Source organism: Trachurus trachurus (assembly GCF_905171665.1).
Source record: "Trachurus trachurus genome assembly, chromosome: 3".
Classification (NCBI taxonomy): domain Eukaryota; kingdom Metazoa; phylum Chordata; class Actinopteri; order Carangiformes; family Carangidae; genus Trachurus; species Trachurus trachurus.
The window spans coordinates 9,232,422-9,248,000 of record NC_139893.1 but is presented as its reverse complement, the minus strand read 5'-3'; the positions used below and the strand labels follow the sequence as shown (position 1 = coordinate 9,248,000).

The following is a 15,579-nucleotide window of genomic DNA, read 5'->3' as shown; positions in this document are numbered from 1 at the left end:
GGAAAATTTGCTTTTTATATTTCATTATGACAACATTTAAAAAATCCCGGATCGGAAGCTAACTTTATTATGCGTTATCTAGCATTATCTAGCGTTGCACCCCTTTAGGAGACCAACCCTAACCCTCTTGAGTCTATTGACTCCAATGGGAGAAGTGAACGTGAGATCAGATTATGGTCGATTCTTTCGCCCCATAGTCACTGAAGTAAATACTGGACTCATTTTTCACAAGCCACATCTCTTCTGAACATTTTGACATGAATTTTGCCAAATTTCAGACGGCCAAATCAGGAGAAAATGAACTTTGTTCAAGACCCGTCTCCATCTCAAAAACTCCTAGGCGACGTCAACAAACACTTGCGAACGCCTGCGCTGACTCATTTTCTGATTTTTAAAATGTTATCATAAGAAAATATAAAAAGCTCACTTTCCTCTACTGACAACTTTTGTAAATCCACACACGTTCACAACACGAGGTGGCGGTACTGGTGACCACGCCCACTTAGATGACGGGAAGTGTTATACTTAAGCAATATATCACGACAGGCCGTGGTATATGCTCATTATACCACGGCTAAGGGGCGTTGTTCGGCCCGACGCGAAGCGGAGGGACGACAACCCCCTTGGAGTGGTATAATGAGCATATACCACGGACTGGAGTGATATATTGCTTTTATAAAACGGTTACGAATAAAGGCAATATAAAAGAGGGATACGCAATCAATTTCATGTAGTTTTATTCAACCAGAAATACATATTATCCAATAAAATAGCCTCACTGTGAAAAAATAGTCCCACCTCTCCAGACGTTAGCTCCAAGTTAGCTCTGCAGCTCGTCTTTTCCTCCGCATTTTTTCAGGTGAAAGTCACTGCTCAGTCCCCTCTACCATTGTTAACCCTCCCCGGAGGTGAAAGTCAACCTTAAACATGTGAATTCAACTACTTTAGTCCGTTTTTTAACATCGTAAAAACATCAGCTGTCTTTTGCTACGGACGGCAACAGTCCGTTGTCATGGATACATGACAACAACTTCCATTCATACCAGTCATACGTGCCTGAGGCGGAGTGATAGCCTGCGCTGTGATAAGGTTTTAGAATAGTAGCCGTGGTATATAGACCAGAGCAGCTTTTTTATGCAAATGAGAATGACCGATGCATTCTGGGTAATTTAGGGGCAGCTACCAGCATCCCTCCATTGAAAAGTTCAGCCTAACTGGCTTGACAAACTAAGTAACAAAAAAGTTGGCTATTAACAGGTTATTAACAGACAACACTTAGCCAAAACCTCCCCGGTGATTCGACCAAATACGTGTAGATGTCTGGATAAGACATTTTCTGGCCACTTTGTGGGGTCATTGATCACTGTGGGAGGCTAAATGAGCATACCAGCAGATTCATTAATTGTAATTTTTCAAGATAGCGTGAACGGTGGGTTTCAAAGAGGGTGTCAAAATAATTATTAGATATAGTGCTACAAAAGAAATAAAAAATAAAACATTCAGATTAATTGTTAGTTAGTCTACGCTCCATCAAAACACAAAAAGCCACTGAGTGCAATGTAAAAATGCCGGTAGCTGCCCCTAAATTACCCAGAATGCATCGGTCATTCTCATTTGCATAAAAAAGCTGCTCTGGTCTATGCTCAATATACCACGGTTAACAACCAATCAGATCGCCGGATTTCACCTTTCCGTTTTATAACATTTCATAACATTGGCGCAGCTTGTAATGAGTCATCCTGCCATAGTAGAGGATCTTTGTCAGCACCAACCGAGGCCCCAGATTTCTCCTCTCTGTCTTTTTGGGGAGGTGAACCAGGGATTAAATTTGTCCCTTAAGTCTGAGTCAATAAATATTTAAAATCATAACACGCAGCGTTTACACACATCCAGACAGAGATCTCAGACTCTGTCGGTGTATGTCAGACTTTTATATTCCCAGTTAGGGGGGGGGGGTTTGGGGCGATGACATCCACTGAACCGGCAGCACCAGATGATCAGATGTCGACAGTGACACAACGTGATGGATGAAGACAACTGAGGCCCAGTGGAGTGAAGTGTCCGCAGTGTTTTAGCCATGTGCTTATTGAACCGAATCAACTGCACTGCTTTGCATCATGTCTGAGAACGGATCAAAGGTTTCTCCTTCTGTCTGGGACTTTTACATGAGGCATGAAACACTTTAGCAGAAATGTGAAATGTGACTTCTCTCTCCGTCAGCTCTATGACACAAAATCTACAATTATTTCACTAGATTACCAAGATACTAAGATTGTTCATTTCAGATGGTTCCTGCTGGTATGTCTATGCTATTTATGATCCACACAAGTGTAACGGATGTGCACTCACTCCACCCATAAAGGACGTGCTAACCAACCCGCCAAGTGGTTGTCAACCTCTTGGCGAAGAGGTTAGTATCGTCGCCTCCGGTGCGGGAGGTCGTGGGATCGAACCCCACCTAGGGCAGACCGTGAGAAACACAACGCAGAGGGCCAGATATGACATCGGCTACACAAGCACAAAGCTAAGTGATGCACTTTACTGCTTAATAGTTTCACACTGTCTCCACTGATCCAATCTGATCCACCGATTGGCTTTACAAATGTTTTCTGAGGAAGGCAATCCTTTTAACACACTTGTTAGTCGTCCAAACATCCACACATCACGTCTTCTTGGTGAGTATAAACCGTGGATTTCAACAGATAACACAAAGATAATATCTTTCACAGCCATATTATTATTTCTTTCCGTTTTATACGATCAAGCGAAGAGATTAGCCGTGGCCTTTTATATGCACACACATCTCGGGCGGGCGAAAGGATTGGTTATGTGACAAAATAACAAGCACTGCCTTCAGCTAGGAGTGAATCACATTTAATAAAAGGCAAATGGACATGATCATAATTAACCTCACTGTTTTTATAGAGAGGAAGGAATTACTGGTGGAACTAGTTTGTGTTTTGTGACCGATGATTAACTGAGCTGACACCCACTATTCACCCGACTGTGAGATGTCCGTGATGGCGGCTTGAAAAAAAAGTACATTACATTCAGCAGCAAAGAGGAAAAGCGAGCTGCACCTCCCAGTGACGCTCAACGGCACCGACTGAAAGGTACAAACTACAGGCTCAAGTCTCGTATGATGCACCACCAACACCATCCAACAGCTGCTTCACTGGCGCCATAGAAGCTCATAGAGTGTATAATGATATGAATAATACAAGATGTAATAACCCACACCACAAAAACCACAATTTCATGAAGTGGATGCAAATACATCCGGGGAGATTCGTGCGATCTAACGACTAATTTCTTCCTCGTTTCTGTGACACAGAAATTGTTTTTGCACCGACTCGGCTGACTCGGGCTGCGTTGGCAGGTGATCACAACAAGCCAACCGCTTCAAAGCGCAGAGGTCAAACCATGAGCAGTTGGGGGTGACGGTGTGAGGGTTTTTACTTCCAATCAAAGCACAACAGTGGGTGGTTTCACTGATTGGCAAACCATCAACCAGAGAGGACAGAGACAACACGGTGAAATCAGGGACGTTTACTTTACTCTCAGTCCACGGCAAATGGTGCGACACACCGATATGGAGCTTGTGCACTAAGTTGTGACATGAATATTATATATAATGAGTCTTTTAGTGGTGAATGTAAAAGCCAGTGAACATAGTTTTATTCCCACTTCAATTCGACTCATTAACAGCTAATTATATCCTACAATTTTCTTAACTTTTAACTGTGCTGTCTGCTGGGTAAACATACATGTTTATGTTTTCACTGTCATGTCATGTGTTGTTGAGGTAGTCGTTGTGATGAACTGTGGCGCTCTTTGCAAACAAAGTATGAATAAAGTGATTTTGATTTAATTGATTTGATTCGATTCGATAGGGGCTTGCTGACCTGCAGATTCCAGCTGTGAAATAATGCAAGCGAGTGCAGGAGGAAACAGAGGCGTGTGAACGGGTTCATGTGACTAAAAGTCACCTCTCAGCTACTTGCAAAACTCTATCTGGGTTGAAGTGACATTAAAGAGGACAGTGGTTACAGAGAGAGAGATGGAGGAAAGGAGGGAGGGAGGAAACATAGAGGGTAAAAAGAAATAAGGCAACATCTGAACCCCCCCGCCCCCCCAAAAAAAAACTCATTTAGGCCAAAAACAATGAGGCCAGTGAAATCTTAAAGATCTCTGAGATGCAGGAGCTGCACACCAGACCGCCAGGGACACTGTTATCAGCTCTCTGTGCTCCAGGCCTGTTGTTAGGACGTGGCTTAAACTCCCAGCAGAGACCTTAACAGTGGAAAAACATCGTGACATAATTAGGAATTAAATGAGATTAGAGTGTAAGAGTGCGACCTTGTAGCAGCGTAAATCTACTCAGTAAAGTTTGTTTAGCTAAAGTAAAAAAAAAAAAGTCTGATTAGTTCATGTCTGTCTCTTCAACCTGTCTGAGCACACAGGAGTTTTTCTTAATTGCCTAATATCCCAGCATGCACTGGGTGATTTACACCTTCCAAATTAATAGATGCTGAGCTCTTGTAATATAATTTGTTTGTTAGGACGGCAATGTCAGAAAACTTACAAGCACCATTAGTCATTCATAACTACGGCTTTCATTACCTCAGGACTAATAGTTCGGCTTCAGTTGTGAATTGATGGTCAATTTATCTACTATTGTTTGATTCTTTTAAGTTATGATTGGGGTTGTGGTTTTTTTTTTCAACCTATAAAATGTTAAAAAAAAAAAAAAAAAATTAGGGTTATTTAAATTGCTTATTTTGAAGATCTACAGTCTGAATTAAAATGAAAATAAAAAAAACGATAACCAACCATTATCATTGGTTGATAAATTAATTAATCGTGTCTGCAGCTCTGAGCAGTGCTACACTTTGTAAACTGATTTTAACAAGTATTATTAATTATTATTAGCATGAGTATTATTATCTGGTGTTTCTGGAGCCATGAAGACACATTTCAGGTTCGGTAAATGCAGATCCTGAGGGTCAATAGGTTGTGTGTTTTTGATTGATCACTGACAAGTGCACTGACACACCTCAGGAAACTAAGAATTATCCTTTAACTATTATTGTGTTCACAAAGTCCAGTTTAAATGATAAGGAGGAGAGCTGTGAATGGACTTTGGTGTTGATAATGAGTGTTTTAAATTCACCGTTGCCTTCATCTCTACAGCACTGAAGTTATTAAGGCTGTTGAACGATCCATCAAGTTGCACAGAGACACACATGATGGTGACGATATCCGTCCAGTTAGTCTTGTAATCACTTGTGTGTTCAGCTCATCGGCGCTGACCTCTGACCAGCTGACTGGTCTCATTTCATGGAGGAAGACTCCGTCGGCCTTCAGTACACGTCTCCACCCAGCAGCATCCTCTCTAATAGCAGTTGCCTCCTCAAGGGCTTTCCCATCCATCACCCTGAGGACGTCGGCCTATTAGTGGAGCTGTTTGTCTCCTGTATTATAGACATTAGCAGCTGCACTCTGACTTTTTTCACCACAGTAAAAACGCTAACACACATTAGATACATGTTTTTTTCATAGGGACTGGAGCCCTCTTGACTGCCGAAAAATGTTAATATATTCTTAAAAAAAAAAAAAAAAAAAAAGACTTGTGAGTCACGACAGACAAAATTCAAGTCATTTAGGGAAATAGTAAATGACACCAACAAGTCACAACATGGTTTCTGGATAAATGCTGATTGATTTGGATAAAAGACGAGTGATCATCAGCTTCAGCCATGCCGATTCTGGCACTACGCCCACTTTCACAACATAATCTCATTTTAAACTGACAATGAATGAGCAAAAAGTTGATATAGTTTTTTTTTTTTATAAGATATTCATAATTAGAAACTGCATATATTTCATAAATAGAACATGCAACATGACCAAGACTCCATAAAACAGATGGCTCCACACTAATCCTATCAAATCTTACCCAAAAAAAAGGATTATAGCATATTATTTTCTCTGCAAAAATCTTATTAGTTGTTTAGGCCTCACTGCATTGGGACGACAGTAAATTATGACGCTGTTCTGACTATTTCACACACAGATGAGTAACTCAACGATCACAGCAGGGACCCACTTCACACAATGAGCCGTAATCATCAGTGGCTCCAGTCACACCTGAACATTTCTTTTTCTTTTTTTTATTGCAGATCCGCTGGACAAAAAGAGAGGAAGAAAATGGACAGAGGAGGGAAAAAAAATCATTACACACTGTACACAGGACTCAGCTGGATCCGACCCAGCACACGCTCACATATACGGCAAAGTTTAGTTTAAATATAGACCACAGGATGTCACGTTTTCACTTCACAAGGCGCAGTCTATATATGTAGACATACACACACACACACACACACACACCACACCATTGATCATGTTCTGAAAGCTATTTCCTGTCCCACATGTAAATACATGACAATTTCACAACACAGAATCTGTCTACTACTGTCAGTCTTGATTCAACTTGGGATCCCCTCTGCCCGGGAACACCAAAACAATCCCCTTTTTATTGATGCTGAGGGAATAGTTGAGAAACTTCTTCATCTGATTGATGAGGTAAAATTTCAAACAAGTTTCTATTTTTACGACTCGTCCAGTGATAAAAACGTTCAGTCCCAGGCAGCACCTGAAGCCGTCACACTCCCACACACACCTCGCTTTATTGTTTGTAACCTGAGATCAAAGGCACAAGCTGAATGTCTAAAACCTGACCTTTAGGGCAACGCTACTACACACACACACACAAGCTGCTGACCCCGACTACGCAGCGATAATCTCCCCGCACATGGCGTGAGTCATGCTATCTCTTGACTCTCTCTCTCATCCCGAGCTAGTGACACCGTCTGAATCTAAATGACGTGTTTTGAGGGTAAAAAAAAAAAGAGAAAAAAGACTGTGACATACTCCTGCATGCGAGCACAAAGCTTTTGTGCTGCACACACAGCGTGCTACTGTGTGCCAGGCCCGAGCCCCGTACCCACGTGATGCAACAACAATGATGTAACAACAATGACAGGGCTCCCGGTCCCGTCATTATGGGCTTTTGTCTTTGACACAGACTGAGACACAAACAGGGCGCAGGCTCGAAGCGCGGCATCTTTTCGATTGTCTGACGCATCTTCTACACATCCTGTCGTCTCGTAAACTCAAAACTATCGTATTTGTTGGACCTGAAGCTGCTAAAAGAAAAATATTTCTGTTCAATGTTCGTCCGGTTATTTTACACACATAATTTCCAACTGCTAATAAAAAGTTAAAACTCACCTGGTGTCAATATACTAATACATGACACCTGAGGAAGCCACAGATACTGGACCTGAATCCAACAGTTGCCTCACCTCCCACCTGATCTCAGCACCGTTGTGTAGATGTCTTGCAGAGAGAGAACAGGTTGCTCTATACGACCGGCAGCAGGTGTTTTAGTATCCAACTCTCCTACATCACTCAGAGTGAGTGAGTCTGCTGCAGCAACAGCAGCATCGAGTAAAGCTGTGGTGCACCAGCCTCTGTATTTTCTATCACCTCTCAGCTGATGAAGAACATTTTACTTTGTCTTGCAAAGCATCTACACGCACACATGCGCGCACACACACACACACATACAGATGAGAAGAGATCTTAAAACTGGTTGGAAAACAAACAGAGGAGAAATACTAATTCATCTTTCTGTTGATTAATATGCATCAATGTAATGTGATCCTTTTGTTTTCAAAATCAAATATAATGAAAAAGACTTTAATTGTCCAACTGTCACTTTTTTCCTCCAGGCTAATGATAAAACAACTCTCCCTCTTTTTGGCAGAGTGGCTCAAACTCACTACAACAGGAGCGCCAAACTCAATCAGACAAGGGGCCAAAATTTAAAACACAAAGTATGTCGCGGGCCTGACATGAAAAACTGTGCTGTGATGTCAGAATAAAAGGGTGTAAAAAGAAAATAAGAGAGCAAAACGCAGCCTAGTGTTGGATGTCCAACCAGATACTTGGCATCTCTTCTTGGCTGCAGGTTTGGGGTTCGGTCCTGAGCGGAGTGAAGGTGTGCTCAGTGAGATGATGATGATGTACCGATTTGTTGTCACCAGAGCAGCAGATAGGGCTTGGCGCTTGTCGGTCTATTAGTCACGACCGTACGGTAGCTGTTGCAGTGAATTATGGGATTTGTAGTGTGAGCAGCAGTGTGAGTGCGGGCCATTAATAATAGAAATATAACATTCTCCTCGTGGGCCGGATCTTTGGCCTCCGGGCCTTGAAAGTCTGACATGTGTGGGCTACAAGGTACTTTTCAAAGTGAGAACCCAACCATCAACTGCACCTTATCTACAATCAATCAACCCTGCAAACTGAAGCGGACATTGTTCTCGTTTGTGTTGCTGGACCTCCAATACAACAGAGGCTGGTTTTCATGTATGAACATGCATCCAACTCTCTCCCTGATGAGTTCATAAAGATGTGTTCACACTTTCCTTCTGCTCTGAGAACTTGTCATCAGTGGAAACGAGTCGACCAGGCACCTTTCAGTGTTTGAGATTCGCAAGACAGATTTTTGGGCAGCTACGTGTTTATCATTACAGTCTGTGACAGTTCAGTCACCACCAACAACAAGTGCTTTCTTTTTCTTTTTTTCCCTCCACAGGTACACACTTTTAGTCTGACACTAAAAAAAACAGGATGTCTGTTTATCTGACAAGCAGGGAAGCTCTACTAGTGTATCAATGTGCACTGTGTTTTCTCAGCACTTGATTAAACACAAACATGAAACGGTTCCTCTTGGACAGCGCTCAGGGCAAGTCCACACACAAAAAAAAATGAGATGCTCCGCTCAGATTGAGACCGTCTGTCAATAATACATCACACCTGAGGTCTCACCTCCACTTCTACTTCATCACACCGGATCAAACGGCTCTGATGTAACATTTGAGAAACATTAATTCAATTACAGAAACGCACTCCCTTGCTAATGCAGCACTCGACTACAAGCTAGACTGCATCTAAATGTTCAACAAACCACCTGTGGGCTCGTGGTTTTGAATCATCTGTAAGAGACACGTTCCCTCACTTGTTGTAAATTCACACACACACAGGAATACACCCTTTTCAACAGGATGCACACAGGAGGTGAGAGGAGACTCTATGCAAATGAAGGTGTGTCCAAGAAAACACAGGTGGACAGAGTCCTGCAGACAGTACATCCTGGACTTTATACCCAGCATTCACTGCATGCAGCACATCTGGACGGTCCTCCATGCATGCAAATCCTCACATGGTGCTTTCTTTTTTTATAATTATTATTATTTTATTGGGTTAAAAATGAACATCTTTTAAAATAGCCAAGAATCTCTGTTGTAAAAATAATGATTTGAATGCCATGTTGTCTGTGCACACGATATGCAAACGTTGTGGCTTCGGTCGGTGACAGATGTGTGTTGTGTTTTCGCGGCCTCTGTTGAAATCCTCGTGTACAAGCAGCACAAGCAGCAGGATTCAGTCTGAGCTGCTTTCCCACATTCACATCAGTGTCACCTGATGTTTCTATGGACGTTTTGGGTGAAACAGTTACAGTATATTGCATAATTAATTGTTCAGAGAGGCGCTATAAGCACAGTTATGTAGTAACTTCCCTTTCCCTCGGAGCTACTGGCTTGTTATGATGTCAGAACCAACAAGAAGAGAGAAGGAAAAAAAAGGAATAGCCTAATATTTGTTTGAGGGAGCAGAGATTCAGACTCTGGAGGACCGGACGTGCAGCAGCGAGGTGTCGGGTTGTGATCCTGGACAGACGGGCTACTGATGAAAAAAAAATGCTGAGGTGTGTGTGTGTGAGCGCAGCACAGTCCCACATCTCTCCATCTCCTCTGCTGCTGCTGCTCTCTGTCATACATCCATCTGCTCCCGTCTCTCTTTTTCTGCCTGGGTCAGTAGTATCACACTCTGCCCAGACAAAGATCCTCTCCAGCATCTCTGGCTCTGCTCCTCCCGTCTCTCTATCTCTCTTTCCGTTATGTCCATCCTCAAGAATCTCCACCCGGTCCTTTCTCTCCCATCTCACCCTCTCTCTCTCTCTCTCTCTCTCGCCTTTTCCTATCTTCTGTCTTCCCATGCTCCTGCTCTCCTCTTCTTCTTCTTCTTCTTCTCCTCCTCCTTCCCACACACTCATTCAGTATTCATATTTTAGAGGGCATTTATGAGCATGAAACCGAGCGTGTGCATCTGCACCATTTTCGGTGCAGTGGAAACCTACATTTTCTCCCCTCTCTTCCCCCCCTGTTCCCCTCCTTCTCCTTATCTAGCTAATCCAGATTCTGGTTTTGGTTTTCGTGTTGCTCGTCTTTTTTTAGACTGAAAGCCATGTGCCACTCACTCCTACTCTCCCTCTGCCTCTTTCTCCATCTTTTTCTCCCACTGCCGCCCACTCAATCCCTTTCACCTCTTCCCACTCCATTTTCTCTTCTTTCAATTGATGTGATAGTATGTGCACTGCACGTTGCATGTGTGTGCATGTGACTGTTTTCCTTTGGCGTTGGGGTGGGTAACGTATGTGCTCTGCCAACCTGTCTGTGGCTTGATGCCACAAGTCATGCACAGATTTGTTTGTCGTATCTGATCAGATACTGAAAATAGCTGCAGCAGTTTTGTCCAATACTGCAGCCATAGGTTTTCAGCAGGATCCTGAATGTATTGTGCTTCTTTAGACACAGTTGTCTATCGATGGCCTCTCTGCAGAATCACATGACTTCAGTTCTGCAAGGTATACATACTGTATATAGATATATATGTTCTGTTATACATGCACACCTGCCAGATCATCAATACTGCTTACAAGAATAAAGGAGTGAGGTGTCCCATGATGCACTGCCAAAAGGAGCAAGACTAAGATGAAGGTTCCTGCAATAACATCTATATCTCCACAACACACAGGTGAGGACCTGAAACCAACCAAATGCACCGGCCACGAGAGGTTTTGGTGACGCAAACTCAAAAATACTGACTGACCTCGTTACCTCTGGTCAACTTCTGTTTGTTTTTTTTGTTTGTTTTTTTTGTTTTTTGTAAAAACTCTGTCTGACAACTAAACACACAGATTACAGGAACTTGTTTCCTGTGATTTTCGAATTCTGTTGTGAAACGTTAAGCACTTCATTGTGCCTTGAGAATAAACCACTTAGTCAATTCCAAAGGAAATAGTGTTTTCCAATGAACATGTCTTACATGATACAGAATTAGAGATAAGCTCAATTTAAAACTACAGATGACTGTGATCCTGAGCTTTAGTTCACCTTGAGCAAACGTACAGTATCAGTTGATAATAGGGGGGAACTCCCTATCATATCAAATTAATGACTCAATGTTTGTTGGTCCATAAACTTATACTATTATTATACATAATAATTCTTGTAGGTTTGTGATCGTTTCAGCTACAACATGCACAATGATAATCGTTTTAAAGCGAAAAACAAGAAAGAGGATAAGATAAGATACGAAGGAAAAGGAAAATTATTCAAAAAAATTTTTTTCAGATTTTGACAGAAGAGGAACCTGACTGCATATCAATCATCTCTGGTGATGGTAACATCATGTTATATTCATCCTCAAGAGGAAGTTACAAAAACAATATGGTTAACCACTTCTATACATATTTAATACTCTTGGAATCAATAAATCTAGCTATCCCTGACTCATACAGACTTCATATTTCTACCTGTTGTCAGGAGTTGTTCTCCAAATTATATATAAAAAGAAGCTACAAATGTGAGAAATAAGCAACACTGGAATATCACAAATGACTAAATCTGTTCCATTACTACTTCAGAATACCCAACTTTCCTGCTGCTTTATCCAAAAGCGGTGTAATTCCTTCTCCAGCAGTGAAGACCCAAACACCAGCATTTAGGTCCTGCTACATCAAATTAAATTAATAAATCCGTAGTGGAGAGGAGTAGCTAGTTTTCTGGCACAGGAAGAGGTGACGCATGAGAAACTCTCACACGCTGACGGGGAAAACAAAGAGACAGCAGATCTGCCAGCACTCACTCACTCACTCAGTTTCCACTGGGGTCGCTGGCATCAAACTTCACCTTCCTCAGTCTGAGGAAAGCCGGTCATCCTGATCTCTATATTTGCCAATACCCCTGAAATATAACCACCACCACTACTACCACTACTACTACACAGTTTAGTGGTGTTTTCAGCGTGCCTGTGTTGACACTTGAGGCCGGGAAACAATGATTGATGCACACAGATACTGTTTCCAACCTGAACATGGCACGAGTGAATGCAAACCACTTGCATTCAACTACAGAGTTTAAATATGGATGGCACGGGGCGTTAGGGTGGAGAGGTAACAGCCTGTATTTAAAGCCTTACTGAGATATGCAGTGTAGTATATTGATGTGTACACTTGACAGGCGTATGGCCAGAGGTAGGATGCAATTTAATCCATATGAAATAACAAATATGTAAAGCTTGGGTGCAGTCCAGCACTGATCTGTGTGTGCCATAAACACATCTCATCTGATGGCTTAGCATTAAACAGAATAGTAGCCGACAACAGCTCTGATACTACAGCATGTGCCACATTATGCACAATGGGTCTGACATTCCCTGAAGCCCCTGCATCGCTCACTTCAACTACTACTAACTATGATTATTCTTCATTCAGAGCCCTGCGAGGCGTTTCAACTCTCCAAATCGACACATCTCTGGCCATTTATGCTGAAACATTAACAACTGTGAAGGCATTTGCACAAAAAATGTCACGGGTTTTTAGAAGAAGGAGAAGAGGAGGAGGAGGAGGAGGAGGAGGGTCCAGATTATCACTAAAATACCCTCCGAGCGTGAATGATGAGCAGGTGTGACATTCCCCTTGTCCTCTGTGTGCCAGGTCCTTGTCACCTACTGACTAAAAAAAAGGGGGGCATACAGCCTGGGTAGTGTGCACTAATATAATGCATGTGTGGGGAAAAAAAAACACAAATCCAACACTGGAAGTGAGCTGTCATTTGACTTTGCACCAACTCCATTTAAGAAGCTGTCACATCTTGTAACTTGTGATTGGTATTTCTGGTAGATTTATATATTTTATAACACAAAATAAAGGACAGATGAGAAGAAGAAGGAGGAGTGAGGACTGACTGACTGAATGACTGCATGACTGACTGGCTGATTGATTGGGGTTAGGCTGCAGCCCTTCAGTGTTAGTATGTGCAACAGCATCCAACAAGTCGATGCATATAGTGTCTAATCTCATCTAATCAGGACAGCTGCTTAAGGTGGCATCTTGCGGGCCTAGCTAGGAGATGTGGCCTAAGAAGAAAATGTGTCTCCAACATACAACACGTCACGAAACCATGAGCTATAGCTTACAGAAGCCGGGTCACTCACGCCTGGCTCTGGATCTGGCTCTCCTGCATGTGCATGGAGGTGTAAGGGGCTTTTTTTTCCTTTCCTTTTTTTTTTTTTTTTAATCCTGCCGGTGTGTCCTCCTCCTCCTGGTCCCACCGGTAAACTGCCTCTCTGCCTCTCTCTCTGCTCACCTGTATTTTGACGATGCCTTGCCAAGACCCACTGCATCGGTTCCGCGCGCTCTCCCATATCCCTCCCGATCCGCTCGCTCGCGCTCAGACTCAGGCTCAGGCTCGCTCTCCTCCCCGACACGAGCTCCTCCGGGCTGGGGGCGACGACGACGACAGCGGCGGCGGTGGATTCATCAATGTGTCCGATTCCCCCCCAACTCCTCCTCTCCTCACCACCACCACCACCGATTGGGAAATTACACAAACACCACCACAACCCGTCCGGACGTCATCGCACCATGCAGGCGGGATGAATATGAATGGACACGGTGGTGGTGGATATCAAAGCAGAAGAAAGAAGAGCCCACTGGAGCTTCCTTCCTCCTCCTCGGTGCCACACGGCATCAAAGAGCGAGATTAATGACACCGCTGGCTGGCTGGCGACCGACCGACCGACTGACGGCTCGATCCCCTCCTGCAACACGTCGTCACTCAGCCACAACCACAGCCAGTCAGTCAGTCAGTCAGTCAGGGGGGTAGTTCACTGACCGTGGGGTATTTTCACGTCGTTTCTCTCGGCATGTCGATAATAACAGTCCGTCTGTGGCTGCTGGGTCCTCCTTCTCCTTCTCCTTCTCCTTCTCCTGACGCGCGGTGTGCCAAATCCAGTCAAGTCAAGTCAGTCGGCGGCGGCTTGTGTGTGCCATCAACCGGACAACTCCCGAATCCCAGCCCGGACTCAGAGAGCAGCAGCAGCGGCTAAAACCGAGGAAGCATTTTCCGAAAAAATCTGGCCCATCCCCTTTGGACGTTTCCCCTCAGAGGGAGAGAGAGAAAAAAAAAAGAGCGTACGGAATTGGCTATTCCCCTTCCGCGTTACAGCGCAAAACCGGTTTTGTTTACGCACACACCTGACTGTTTCTTTTTTTTTTTTTTTTTAAGTAAATGGCAGAACCGCAGAGACTTTTGGAGATCCTGCGGAGAAAGGGCGCCACCGGTGGTTCGTGAATACCAAGCAGCAATCTGGCTCAAAGACGGTGGAGTGCGTCAAGATGATGCCGGTCCCCACTATGAGGTCTGCCAGAGAGAGAGAGAGCGTTATTACATAGGTAGTATGAAATGACACAAGCATACATAAAGAGATGAATAATAAATATATTTGAATGTCTGAATAAATGCCAACTGAATTGATTTTGGTAATGAAAAATGCTATTTATTTGTGTGCTCATCCATCCATTCATTTCTAAAGGACAAACAATAAATACAGAAAGAAGTAACTAAATGACATTATGCAAAAACAATATATTTTGGTAATGAAAAATTTGGTATTTAAAGGACAAAAAATTACACAAGAAGCTGTTATATACAGAAATAAATTCAGAACTACAGAAGTTAACAATTAAATGTCTTTATAAATGCAAATTACATTCATTTTGGAAGCGAAATTAGACTACCTTATTTATTCATTTATTTAATTAGGTCATTTAGTGGATCAAGTTATTTACATATTATGTAATTCACACATAGGCTACCTTTCACAGAAATCACCTCCTCCTGCCTTGATGTTTGGACCGCCTTTCTACACTGACCGAGAAATAGGTTATAAATAGCCTAAGTGCCTGGATCTGAAAATACATAAATAAAATAGGCTAAACCATAAATAAATAAATGTAGCCTAAAAAAATAGTGTTTTAATTACCAAATGAAATGATTGTGCATTAATTTAGGCATTTAATTATCTTTGCTACGCGCAGGCACAGATGCGTATTTGCCCATTTACCCAAAGCAACGTAAGTTACCACAGCGACGAAACGGTCACGCCTACTTGAGGAAAAATAACAACCGATTTTAAGCTCAACAAACAAACAAACAAACACAAGCCTATGGGCTGTTTGGACATAAAAACAACAATAGAGACAACACGTGTATAGTTTTAGATGTTTTTTACCATTTCAATTTCTTTCTTTTTTGACCAGTTTGACCATCATCACATTTTTTCCTCGAGCCAATACGCACTCCTTACATTTCAATTACTATC

At 42.7% G+C, this 15,579-nt stretch overlaps 1 protein-coding gene across 1 annotated transcript in view; it reads right to left on the bottom strand.

The window, feature by feature from the left end:
- Positions 1-14,456, bottom strand: part of dagla (diacylglycerol lipase, alpha) — a 39,915-nt gene extending 25,459 nt beyond the window's left edge. The window contains exon 1 of the mRNA XM_083969348.1: positions 13,563-14,456. The gene's annotated coding sequence lies outside the window, so the exon portion shown is untranslated. The remainder of the gene's footprint in view (positions 1-13,562) is intronic.
- Positions 14,457-15,579: the final 1,123 nt, after the last annotated feature.